The 11,299-nt window shown below is 35.0% G+C and overlaps 1 long non-coding RNA gene across 1 annotated transcript; it reads left to right on the top strand.

Annotated features, from left to right (window-relative positions):
* Positions 1 to 243: 243 nt before the first annotated feature.
* LOC132701560 (uncharacterized) lies at positions 244 to 11,085 on the top strand. The gene is made up of 3 exons (XR_009618788.1): positions 244 to 369; positions 9,206 to 9,429; positions 10,898 to 11,085. It is a non-coding gene; the product is annotated as an uncharacterized LOC132701560 (long non-coding RNA).
* The last annotated feature ends 214 nt before the right edge of the window (positions 11,086 to 11,299 follow it).

Genomic DNA, 11,299 nt, shown 5'->3' with positions numbered 1-11,299 from the left:
TTTTTTACTGGAATTTTACTTTTTAATGGAATAAAAATTGATTTTATTTATTTGTAAAACAAATTATATATTATTATCCGAAAATTTACTATCTAAAGAGTACACCTAAGAGCAAACTAATTTTTAAAAAATCTTCAAATCCCAAGAATTTCCGTTGTGCGTGTATGAGGTAGTTTTATACATACAAATTCAATTTTAATACAAATTTAAAACCTTCCAGCGTAGCAGATTTAAACCAATTGCAAAGAAAAAGAAAAGGAGAGAAAACTAGGAAGGAAACAGTCTGCTCAGCTATGCAGGTCGGAGTTGGGTTAACGGCCGTCTGAAATTGCGCTTTCCGTCTTGGACCATCCCGCCTATTCCCCGCACGTAAGAAACTCAACTCATGCGACTTGTAATATTTGTTCTTCCCCGTCGTTTCTGCAATATTCCATTTTATATATCAGCATTACGAGCTGCCGCCGAGATTAGAAACGTCTAGCACAAATCCTACAATCGCTATACATATACTGCGTTCATTTTAAAGTATAACAGCCCGATATATTTTTCCTCGCGGAATATGCTTATTTCAATTTTAGTGCCAGTCGCACTAGCCGGCATCTATTTATAGTTAAGTGAGCGTGTCTATTTCCAATAAACATAAAATAAGTTTATGTTGGTGTGAAATTCAAATTAGTTTATAATTGAATTTTTATATTTTCTGTAATTTTTTTGTTTAGCTTTGATATCAGAGCGTAGAATACGCACCTGATAGTCAATTGGTATAACTTCTTAAGTGGAAAACAAGATAAATACAAACAATTTTTTCATCCAAATTGGAGCAGTGTGCTTTAAAATTTCAAAGTGACTGTTGGTATTTGTATATTTCCTCGTTCGCTACTATGCCATTATTAGTACAAATGCTATTTAAAGTCAAATCATCGAAGCCCTCCTCTCTTAAATTGAAGTAGTCCGGTTAGATCTAGTTTTCGTAAGCCGAGAATAGAACTTCAACAGAGGAAACTCCGACAAGTACATATTTGTCAAGACATTCGAGGGGGTATTCCCGCTCTTGCTGTAAAAGTGCGCTAAGATTGCATCTGCATGGTCGAGAAATATTCACAACACTGGCGAAATATAATTCTGCCAGACTGACCCAAAACGCAGAGGTAATGCCTTGTGTTCCACACTAGAGTCGTCCGTTGGAATGGTAAATATTATACCGAATAGTGGGTTGAGCTTGGGAAACAATTCTCCCGGCACGGAGAGGGTGCTAAGGGAGACCGTGGGACTTACACCTGAGGACCAAAGCTGGGCTCTCAGTTTCATTCCCGCAAGACTGTGAAAGCTGGTAGGAATCTTGACAGAACACTGTTATCACGGAGTGATCACCGACAGCACATGTAGACTTTGTTTGGAAGAGAATCAGCTGCACACCACCAAAGAGCAGGCAGCCGGTTCAGAGTACTAGAAGTTAAATTTATTGAGTCTGAGAAAATATCCAAACAGGTACTGTAATTTCTCGCAAGGACTTTTCTAAGCGATGTGGCGATAAAGGTCTGAATAAGTCCTCTCAGGTTGTCATATTTTTCCTTTAGGAACTAGCGGTACCATCTTTTAGAGACAACATGCCAGTACATGTTTTAAGCACGAATAATGGCAAAAGAGATTATGTATATTATTTATGCGGCCATATGGTTGGCATCACATGATCATTTTTACATCGGTGAACCAAAGAAAACAAAAAAATATTGAAAGGGTTACATACATACATCCCCAAGAACTTTTTAATATCACAAATCATTCAAAATCCAATTTAAACTTTCCTTCGACTTCTAAAATTGCTTTAAACTACCGATAACAATAGACCCAATTTAAAAAGCCCGCCGTAAAAGCTAAGTACGGCCTTTGGCGCGTACAGGCGCTCGCTCTCGCGAAATTGCTCTCCCGCTTCCATTAAAATCAGAAATTTAGTGGCAAGATAAGCGGCAAAGTAAAACGAAAGAAACGCTCTAACTCACACATATAACTGTCGCGGGAAATGAGCTTGCTTGGCCGTTCCGTGCGAATTATTCTTAACCGGAATATTATACGATGGTCTTTTTTCCCCCGGAAAAGTCTTTTCCAAGGGACGCCGACTGCGCCGAATGAAAACTGCACCCGGGCTGCAGCGAGCTGGGCGACCCGACGCGTCGCGTCTAACGAAAACAAAACCGTAAATTGTCTAATGTAGCCTTTTCCGTTCGTTTTCTTTCAGTTTATTTGCAGTTTGTCGAGGCATGGCGACAGTTTTACGTTACCCTTACGATTGCCGAACGCAAACACGTAAGTCCGCTCTATACGTGTTGCGAGACTCCGTCCAAGGTTAACCAAAATGCTAAAAAATTTACCTCGGCGCGTATGCAACTGTAAATATTATTTTGGAGATCTCCCTTATTTCTTAAACATATCTTTTAAACGGATTTCTTCCAGAAAGTTAAAAAAAAATTAAGTAAATGGGCAAAGAGAAAATCCTGGATATTATTTTCGAGTTCACGACATGGCCGTGGGAAAAGTAATTGAATCTTGATTTTTCAAACTTTTTTTTTTAATCCTTATATTGGCGGTGGTGATAAATATTGTTAACTCCAAAAAGGCATAACGAATTTTAATGAATTTGAAGTTGTTAAAAAAGGCTTTTGTTAGGCAATCGTGCTGCAAGTGCAGCCATTGCAATTGTGCAAAAAAAGCTAAACATTTCCACATTACGAGTTACTGATTATTCCGAATTTAAAACATAAAGCGCCAAAATATTTGTGGTCACTAGTACTACTTTTACTTCTAACAGCCACGGCTGCTAAAGATATATATAATATAAACCAAAATTCTTAAAGGAAGCCTTCGTCGAAAAAGGTAGGTGTGTTAACATATACGATAGATGATAGAATCGATTTCAAATCACAATTCAAATCTATCAACATCCGCATAAATCAACCAACAATTTATAAAACTCTAGGCCCTTCATTTTTAACAATTCCAATAACCGATATACTAATGAATATTTTAATCCAACAACACAATTTTTAACAGATTTCTAACTTTTTGGAACCATGTGCAATAATTGCTTCTAAGATCCATATTTGTGGTTTACATGAAGTTGTTCCTGACAGTGTTCTTAAATGTTAACGATTGAGGATAATCATTTAACTTAACTAAACAGATGGAAAATTCAATAACTTCAAAAACGTTAAAAACCATGCGAGTTATACAAGGGCTACCTTTTATATTTCGAGATTTGTAATAAAAAAACTATAAGCTACCAAAAAATATGACTTTACCGTTTCTTAAAATATTCACTCTGATGATCAGTACACTTTTGCATTCGATAAAAGCAGTTCTCCCACATCGATTCGGGCACCTCCAAAACATGCTTTTTAAACGCAAAAACGCAAATTTGTTCCTAATGTATAGAAATAAAAAGAACTTATTAGGTATTAAATTAGGACTATATGATGGATGGCGCATCGAATCAACCTTTTTAATGTTCAAAAAGTTCTTTGTTTCCACTGATCGGTGAGAGCTAGCACTGTCGTCAAATTGTGTCGAATCCAACGCGAAAAAAATTTTTTAACCGCCAAATGTTCATGGAAAATTGTACGTATGCTGATCCTACTAATGCCCAAAGATACCTCAATCTCATCGTAAGTCACATGACGATCCTACAAAATCAGTTTCCGCATTGCATCAATGTTTTCTTGGACAACCACCGATTTTGGACGACCTTCACGAAATTCATCCTTAAGAAAACTACGACCATTACTAAAGTCAGAAAACCAGCGATAAACAATGGTACTAGATGGTGCTTTAACTCCAAAGGCCGAATTAAGTTCATTGCATTGTTGTTGAGCTAGGCCACGTCTAAAGTCGTAAAAAAATATTGCACGAAAATTCTCCCGATTAAGTTCCACTTTTAACGGTCACATTTTTTTCAATTTATCACAAAAAATACAAACAACACTTTCGCGAAAACCTAACTGATTAAACGTTAGTCGCCAGATGGCAGAACTAGTTCAAGAAAATCCGGATATATAAAAAGCAGCCCTCGTATGTATATTTTTTCTTAAAATCGCAAATTTCACATGGACGTCTTCTGATATTTTTTTGCAGATGAATGAAAAACAGATTCGTGACTTATTTTTTAATATCTGTCTTATTTCAAATAGTAAGCTAGTTATAGAAATAGATTCTTTCATCGGCTTGAGCTTATGAAGTAAAATCCATATTTTTATTTTATTTACCGAATATACGAAATAATTCCATTAAAAGCTTCCGTATATCAATTGATAATAAGAAAACATTTAAATACAGAAAATATATATTTAACAAAACTTTGTCTCCTCAGTGAATAAGACGTTCTATGAAAGCATTTTTTTAATAAAATGAAATCGGTATATGAACGAACCGCCATAACCATAAATCATAGGCGAAAGTGTATTGTGTATTCTCCTTAATTAGTTGATAATTTCATCTACAAAATTTCTTGCAAAATATATGGAGCTTAGGTTGTAATTAATATTTTATTTTATTTCTTTTTTTTTGCTAGCGTATTTATTATCGTGTTTGTAAACGAATGAAATATAAAATAGAATAAGCTAAATACTTTGACTTGATAGGGGTAAAGAAGACTAAAGTTTCCTGCTGCATTTCCAGAAACTTATCATTTAGTCTATAATTAAAATAATGCTTGGTACGTAGCAAGCGTTTGAGGCGAAGCCGGTCCTGTTCGCACCCGAACCGAATCAAACTTTTCCCGTTCGTAGTTCGTCGGCAATATCTCTTATCGGATCCCGTTTCCGCTTCACTTCCCAATCCGGGGGCCTTATCCAGCTTTTGCCAGTTGGGAATTGCAGCACCAGCAAGCCCCGGCAAAAGGCTTACGCCACGAGTTCACCTTTCGCCCGTACACTTCATTTAACGGGGATAATGGCCGTCTACATCCCTCCGATTCTCCAACAAACCCCCAATTTCCCCCGTTTTTGTCCCCATTTTCGAGACAATTGTCACGCGAAACGCTGATTGTACGGTGCGTACAAATAAAGCCGGCGATAACGATCGTGGCCGGCTTAAAATTTCGTTTTAATGCCCTTTTATAGAGTAGAAATGCAGATTATCTTCAGTTCTTTGACATTCTGTGCGCGTTTCGTAGTATTTGCCCAAAAATTTTCACGCCCGCATGTTTGTTCCTCATCTTAAAAAAGCCTAGCTAAATAATTAACAACTGAAAGACGAACGGCAAAGAATGGAAATTAATAGAAATAAAAAAATAATAAGATCATGTTAATTGTTCTAAGAGAGTAGTTTTATTTTTTAAGTTGCATACTGCTACTTTTATATTTTCGGTTTTAAAAAGTGTACTAAAAGACATTATCTTTACTTAAGGTAGTCGTTTCTTTACTAAAGTAAAAAATATTCTTTCCATTGGTAGCTAGCACGTAAAAGTCGAGTATATTTAATATATTAATAAATCAATTCTTTAAGTAAAAGAAGTATTGGTAAAGTACGCACTTATTCGCCTACAGTGGTTGTTAGGTAAACTCTTAAAAGTTGGATCTTCTAATTTTTTGTCAACGTGTATTTTTTCGTCGCTAATATGTATTCGTCAAAACTCCACGAATTCCTTGAGTAATATAGAACTTTGTTATTTCTCTTTTTGGCACTTCGCTATTGGCTTGGTTTGTGACTCTAATAGTTCGCCATCGTAAATTTCAAATTGAAACAAATAAATGATATTTTTTGGACTACCAGAGAATGAAAAAATGTTCCTTTAGTTTGGTTAGTAGTTAAAAAAAAGTATTGTTCAAGAAAATATTAACAGACATTTTCGTTCCTTGGACTATTACTCATTTTTTCCGGATGAAAACTATAAACAAAAATAAGGTCCCTAAAGGTTGGTGACCGATATTGGAGGCTGTCTAAATTGCCGATGTTTATACATTAACATAACTTTGAGAAATGATGACTGTTTCCCGGCAAATGAGTCGGGAGTCGAGACATAGAATCGAAACTTCAAATATCAGCACGAATAATAAATTTTAAATTCATTTTCAATTGATTTAAGCACACTTTGACAATAACAATCAATATCGCATGATTAATGATAAATATCACCGCTGCGGAGAAAATCAATTCTATATGGTGACAAATTTCACTAAGCCACTCCAAGGATAATAAATATTTTTCCACTGTGTGAACATTTTTAATTTAAATGAATTGGCTTGAACTCTACGGACGCATAGTGATTTAGTATTCTCTAAGTATCGAAAACTATTGATTCAACACATAAAATATACAGGGTGTTCCTTAATGGTGTGTCAATGCTGAAAAAGGATTATGATATACGGTATCTAGATAAATACACTCAAAAGAACAAGAGCCCGATTGTGCTGTACCAGATATGGTCCTTCAGTACAACTAGAACATCTTCCAGTAGTTAAGGCAATACCTAATGTAGAAAATATACATTAGAGCGTCAACTAAGGATTCCTAGTGGAAAAAAAAGTGCATGAGTGCATATATGGTTGTGAAACTCTTGACTGGAACCTTCGACACTGCACTAACACACAATAACGCGTTATACCACAAACCGAAACTCAATTTTACGTACTTAACGCGCGTTTCGCTAACCAAGTTGGCATCTTCAGGAGAAGATTAAAACTGAATTACGGTTTTAATCTTCTCCTGAAGATGCCAACATGGTTGGCGAAACGCGCGTCGAGTACGTAAAATTGAGTTTCGGTTTGTGGTGAAACGCGTTATTGTGTTATATGGTTGTGGTTATATGGTGTTGGTTCAGCAATTTTTTTACAGAATATGAAAAAAAAAGTCACATCAACTTAACGAAACACCAAAAATTTGAATCCCAAGTTATTTAAATGAAGTTTAACCTATACCAAAAATGCAAATGTAATATAATTAAATAAAAAATATAATAACAAACAGTTTGTTTAAACGGTGGAATAAAAAGAAAAAAAGTAGTAAAAAACAACATTTCAGGTGCAAATAAAAAATCACCAAATTTGCCTATATATTAGGAAAACGCAAAATAGCCGGAAAATATGTAAATATTAAGAACAAATCAAGGGGCCGGTCCCGATTGGCTCATTCAAGTTCAATATGGGTTTTGTATAATAACCAAAATTTTTCATAAACTCGTCCCGGTAATTTCAATGAAAAAGATAACGTGAATATTACGAGATCGCAATTCCCACTGTATCCACAATGCGCTTTTAGTCGACCAATAGAAACTAAAAGGAATCAAGAAACTCGTCCCGCTCTACCTAACTTAAGGAATTTTTTTTCTAATTGTGTAAGCGGACCCCCGAAATGACAAAGTATCTCCCTCGGACCGCGGACGACAAAGAGATTAAGATATCCAGCCACGGCACAGGTTAAAAAGCAACGGACTCGTTCTCCAAGAACTGGTTCTTTGAATTCAATTATGTTTCTATTAAAAATTGCCCGTTTGCTTGCGTTGCCAGTGCCGTAATGAATCCGAGAAGTTCACAGTATCGGCTTCAAATTTAAAACGTTTTAACGCAATGCTTATAAAAAATTACATTCATGAATGCAGCAGTTCTCAGAACAATTACTAATATAAAATACAGTTTTAGATAAAAATATGAGATGAGTACAATTTTGTTTTCAGTTCAAGTTTGTTGGTTACGGCCCTGTTAAACTGGGACTCCCGGTTATATGCCCGAGGGAATTCAAATAGGCATGTGTTAATCCACCGGCTGTAATAAATTTAAACGCTCCCCTGGGCTCCAGATCACCGTGTTTTCTTGTACCTTCCTTTTGAATAAATATTAATTGTTATAGTACTATTTATACTACTATTTTCACCCATTACATACTACATTACATACTAAAATTTAAGATGAAACTTGGTAAATTTTGAGAAACGTTTGCTCTGCCGCCTGCATGAAGCATAATTTATATTAACTAATGAAATAATAATGATTATAAAAAAAATTAAATAATTCGATTCATGCACCCTGGTTGCAAATCACGGAGATTTTTTCGAATGTATTTTTTTCTTTTCAAAATATTATAAATTTGGAGTAATTTAATAAATAATATAGATAGCTAAAGGTTAATACGTATAAAAAGCTACAGGTAATTCTAACAGAGAAATTTATATTTTTCATTAATGAGAAATATAAATTTTGGAATGGCATCAACCCTGCACAGATATTCACTGCAACTCTAGGTGTAAGATTATCTAGTCGTTTCACAAAAAGAACTACATCTTTAAAATGATTAAATGTAACCTCGTAATAAAGGGGACAGGCAAACAGTACGTGCAATAGAGTTTCATTTTCTTGGAGACTACAAAGTTCAGTAGGGTTGCGCTTATATTAAAAACCTATTCGTAAATTTTGTGAAATAATTATTCGTTAGTATAATAATATAAGTCTATGAACCAAGGCATGCTGGAGAACAATCACTAATACTTAAGCTGTTGTAGAACAACGTGTAATGGGAATTTCGAGTAAAGTTCAGGTTAGCGTGAAAAATAATTTCTCTGCAAATAGTGTTTTAGAGTGACACAGATGGGAAAATCCAAATTCGCATGTCAGACGCCTCACCTACGCGACTCAATTATATTTGATGTCAATAGTGCCATCCAATTGGAATGGAGATCGAAAAAAGGCTTCTTAGTCTATCAGTGCCCTTTCTAAGTAACTTTACCAGAAAGTTTAAACTATAATGACTTTTAAATACCACATTCCGTGTGAAAAATCTGAAGATAGTGAATAAAAGGAAGAGGAAAAAGATGAAAATGAGGAAGGTCGGCATTTACGCGATGTGCAGTTAAATGATTTTATGTCTCTTTGTCAAACTGTAAGATTTGAACAAAATTTCTCAAAATAATCTCATAGACAAATACAAGTAATTCCTATATTTTAAAGAAGTACGATTAAATTTTTAAAATTTTCACATCCCCTAGAAAAGATTCGGAATCTATGTTTCTGGTACAACACCCTATATAAGATGCGCTCATTATGTATACTAGGAGTAGTCTCACTGTGCATGTTCTTTATTATTATCTTATCGGTCTTTTTGAATTTATTTTGTAAGACATTATCATAAATCTAAGCAATATTGCGAATTGCTCAACGCGGAAACTAAATTATATATCTCACAAAACAATACAATAAATAAAACCCTACAGTTTTCCTTGCAGTTGTTCGCCACGGACCGATTTATCATGGTGGCCGAAAACGAATCGTTAATGGAAATAAGACAATATCTTTGCCCAGCAGGCAGCGAAGCGATCCACATCTCGCAGGGGATTCCGTACGCGGAAAATAGCAATCCTGCCGCACACGTCTTTCCGTCGCTGCTTATTTCTCAGCAGGAAATTTCGGTCTTGTGCCACGTTGTCACTTCGTAAATATTTATGAAAAGGTAAGTCCGATAAAAACTGAATCCACGTCGTCTAGTTAATGAATAAATATTGGGAAATTTATATCTAGTACCATATAAAAAGCAGTTTTAACCTATTTTAATTACTATTAAGTTAATCGTGGCCGCAGTGCTCGAATTGCTGAATTAAAGATTATCACTAAGACGTTTTTTATATTTATTTAGTTCAACATAGTTTTAGAGAGGTTAATGGAACTCTATTATAATTCATTACATTTCAAATATTATTGGCCAATAGTCACTTTACTGCTAAATTGATATATTATTAGAAAAATAAAATAAGCAATAAAACTTGCAGCTCTATTGATACCTTTTATGGAGGTGAGAGAGGTATACTTTCCTATATGGACGTATAGTATTGGCATTATGGTGATCTACTAATACTACCAACTATTTCTATGAAAATATATAACTTACATTTTTATAAATTGAGGTCACCTGAAACGCACAGAAATAGCTTAGATGTAATTTTCCTTTATAAAATTGTTAATCTTATTTACTCACTTTACTCCACAAATTACTTCCCATTTAATTACCAGAAAGGTAGCATCAAGTCAATATTTTACATAGATATATTCAAATCAAACTCTTTAAAAATCTCCAATTATTAGACGTGCTCGTATGTGCACGAACTGAACAGCAAGGATGCTAAATTAATTTACTAACTAACGTATACAAAATTTTGTAATGTTCTTCTAATAATGCCCTAGAAATATCTACTGAAGATTCTTTTTTTAATCCCGGTTATGTAAATTTATACGTTTAATATGCGTTATCATGTAACTGGATAGCCTCGTCTGCCTTTTGGATAGCCTTTACGTTTGTAAGTAAATAAATAAATAAACTATAATATACTATTGAACATTGAACACTAGTAAAAAACCAAGTCGATCTTTGAATGTGTGATTAATCAAAAAGGGAAGTCGGCGAAATATATTGATTTTGACTTGCTTGCACAGTTTTAGTCCTCATGTTTACCGTTTCTACAAGGTTCACATAATGTCATAGAATAGTGATTCAAAGGTCTAAATATTAGCGTTCTCAAGGTGGTTCAATTGTTTAACCATTTTATTATAAACAGGAGCTCGAAAGAGTAGAGTTCTATACACCTAAATTTGAACAGTCAGTGCAATATCAATCTAGTTACTAGACAATGAGGCTTAGAGCAAGATAAAGCCTAAAAAGCAAATAAACTAAGCAAAGTATTTTCACCAGCCGTATTAATAATCCGTTATTAAGATGGAGAAAATAAGACATGTGGAACGAGCATGAAAACAAACCTTTATAAGCAACATCTCTACGACTTTTTACACCACTTCCTAATGAAATATGCAAATGAGAACTCGATCTGGCCTTTTGCTATGTTCTCCTACGTTTGGTATTTTCAAAAATACCACCCTTGATTTTATAAGTTAAACACTCGATAATCTGCAAAAATAATCCATTTCAGACGAAGAGGCAACGGCGCAAAGTCAATTCTCTCCCGCTCTCTCCATCGCCGGGAGAAGAACCCGTATCTCCAGGTCTTAAAGCATCTCGGGCCGCCTCCCCGACGAGCCCGATTGGACGAAAAACGCTCGTCGCCATGGAAACGAGGAGGAACGCAGCGGAGCTTCGCGAGTCTACAACACTGGAGATTCATTGCCACCTTGAGATGTTTTAATGTTGCCTTTATTCAAATTAATGGATTCGAATATTTTATAAGATTAAACTGCGGCTCGTATTTTTCTTTAAATTGGTTTCGGGCCGCATGTTTACTGAAGTTCGCAAGGGAGTTTTTTTTTGTTCTATCCATGATACGAAGCTTTGCGCGAACCAGCGAAAAGAGTGGCGTTATTTTTATAATCGTGAT

This window comes from Cylas formicarius, unplaced genomic scaffold (assembly GCF_029955315.1).
Source record: "Cylas formicarius isolate icCylForm1 unplaced genomic scaffold, icCylForm1.1 PGA_scaffold_4__25_contigs__length_36172078, whole genome shotgun sequence".
Classification (NCBI taxonomy): Eukaryota; Metazoa; Arthropoda; class Insecta; order Coleoptera; family Brentidae; genus Cylas; species Cylas formicarius.
This window is presented reverse-complemented; position numbering and strand designations above follow the sequence as displayed.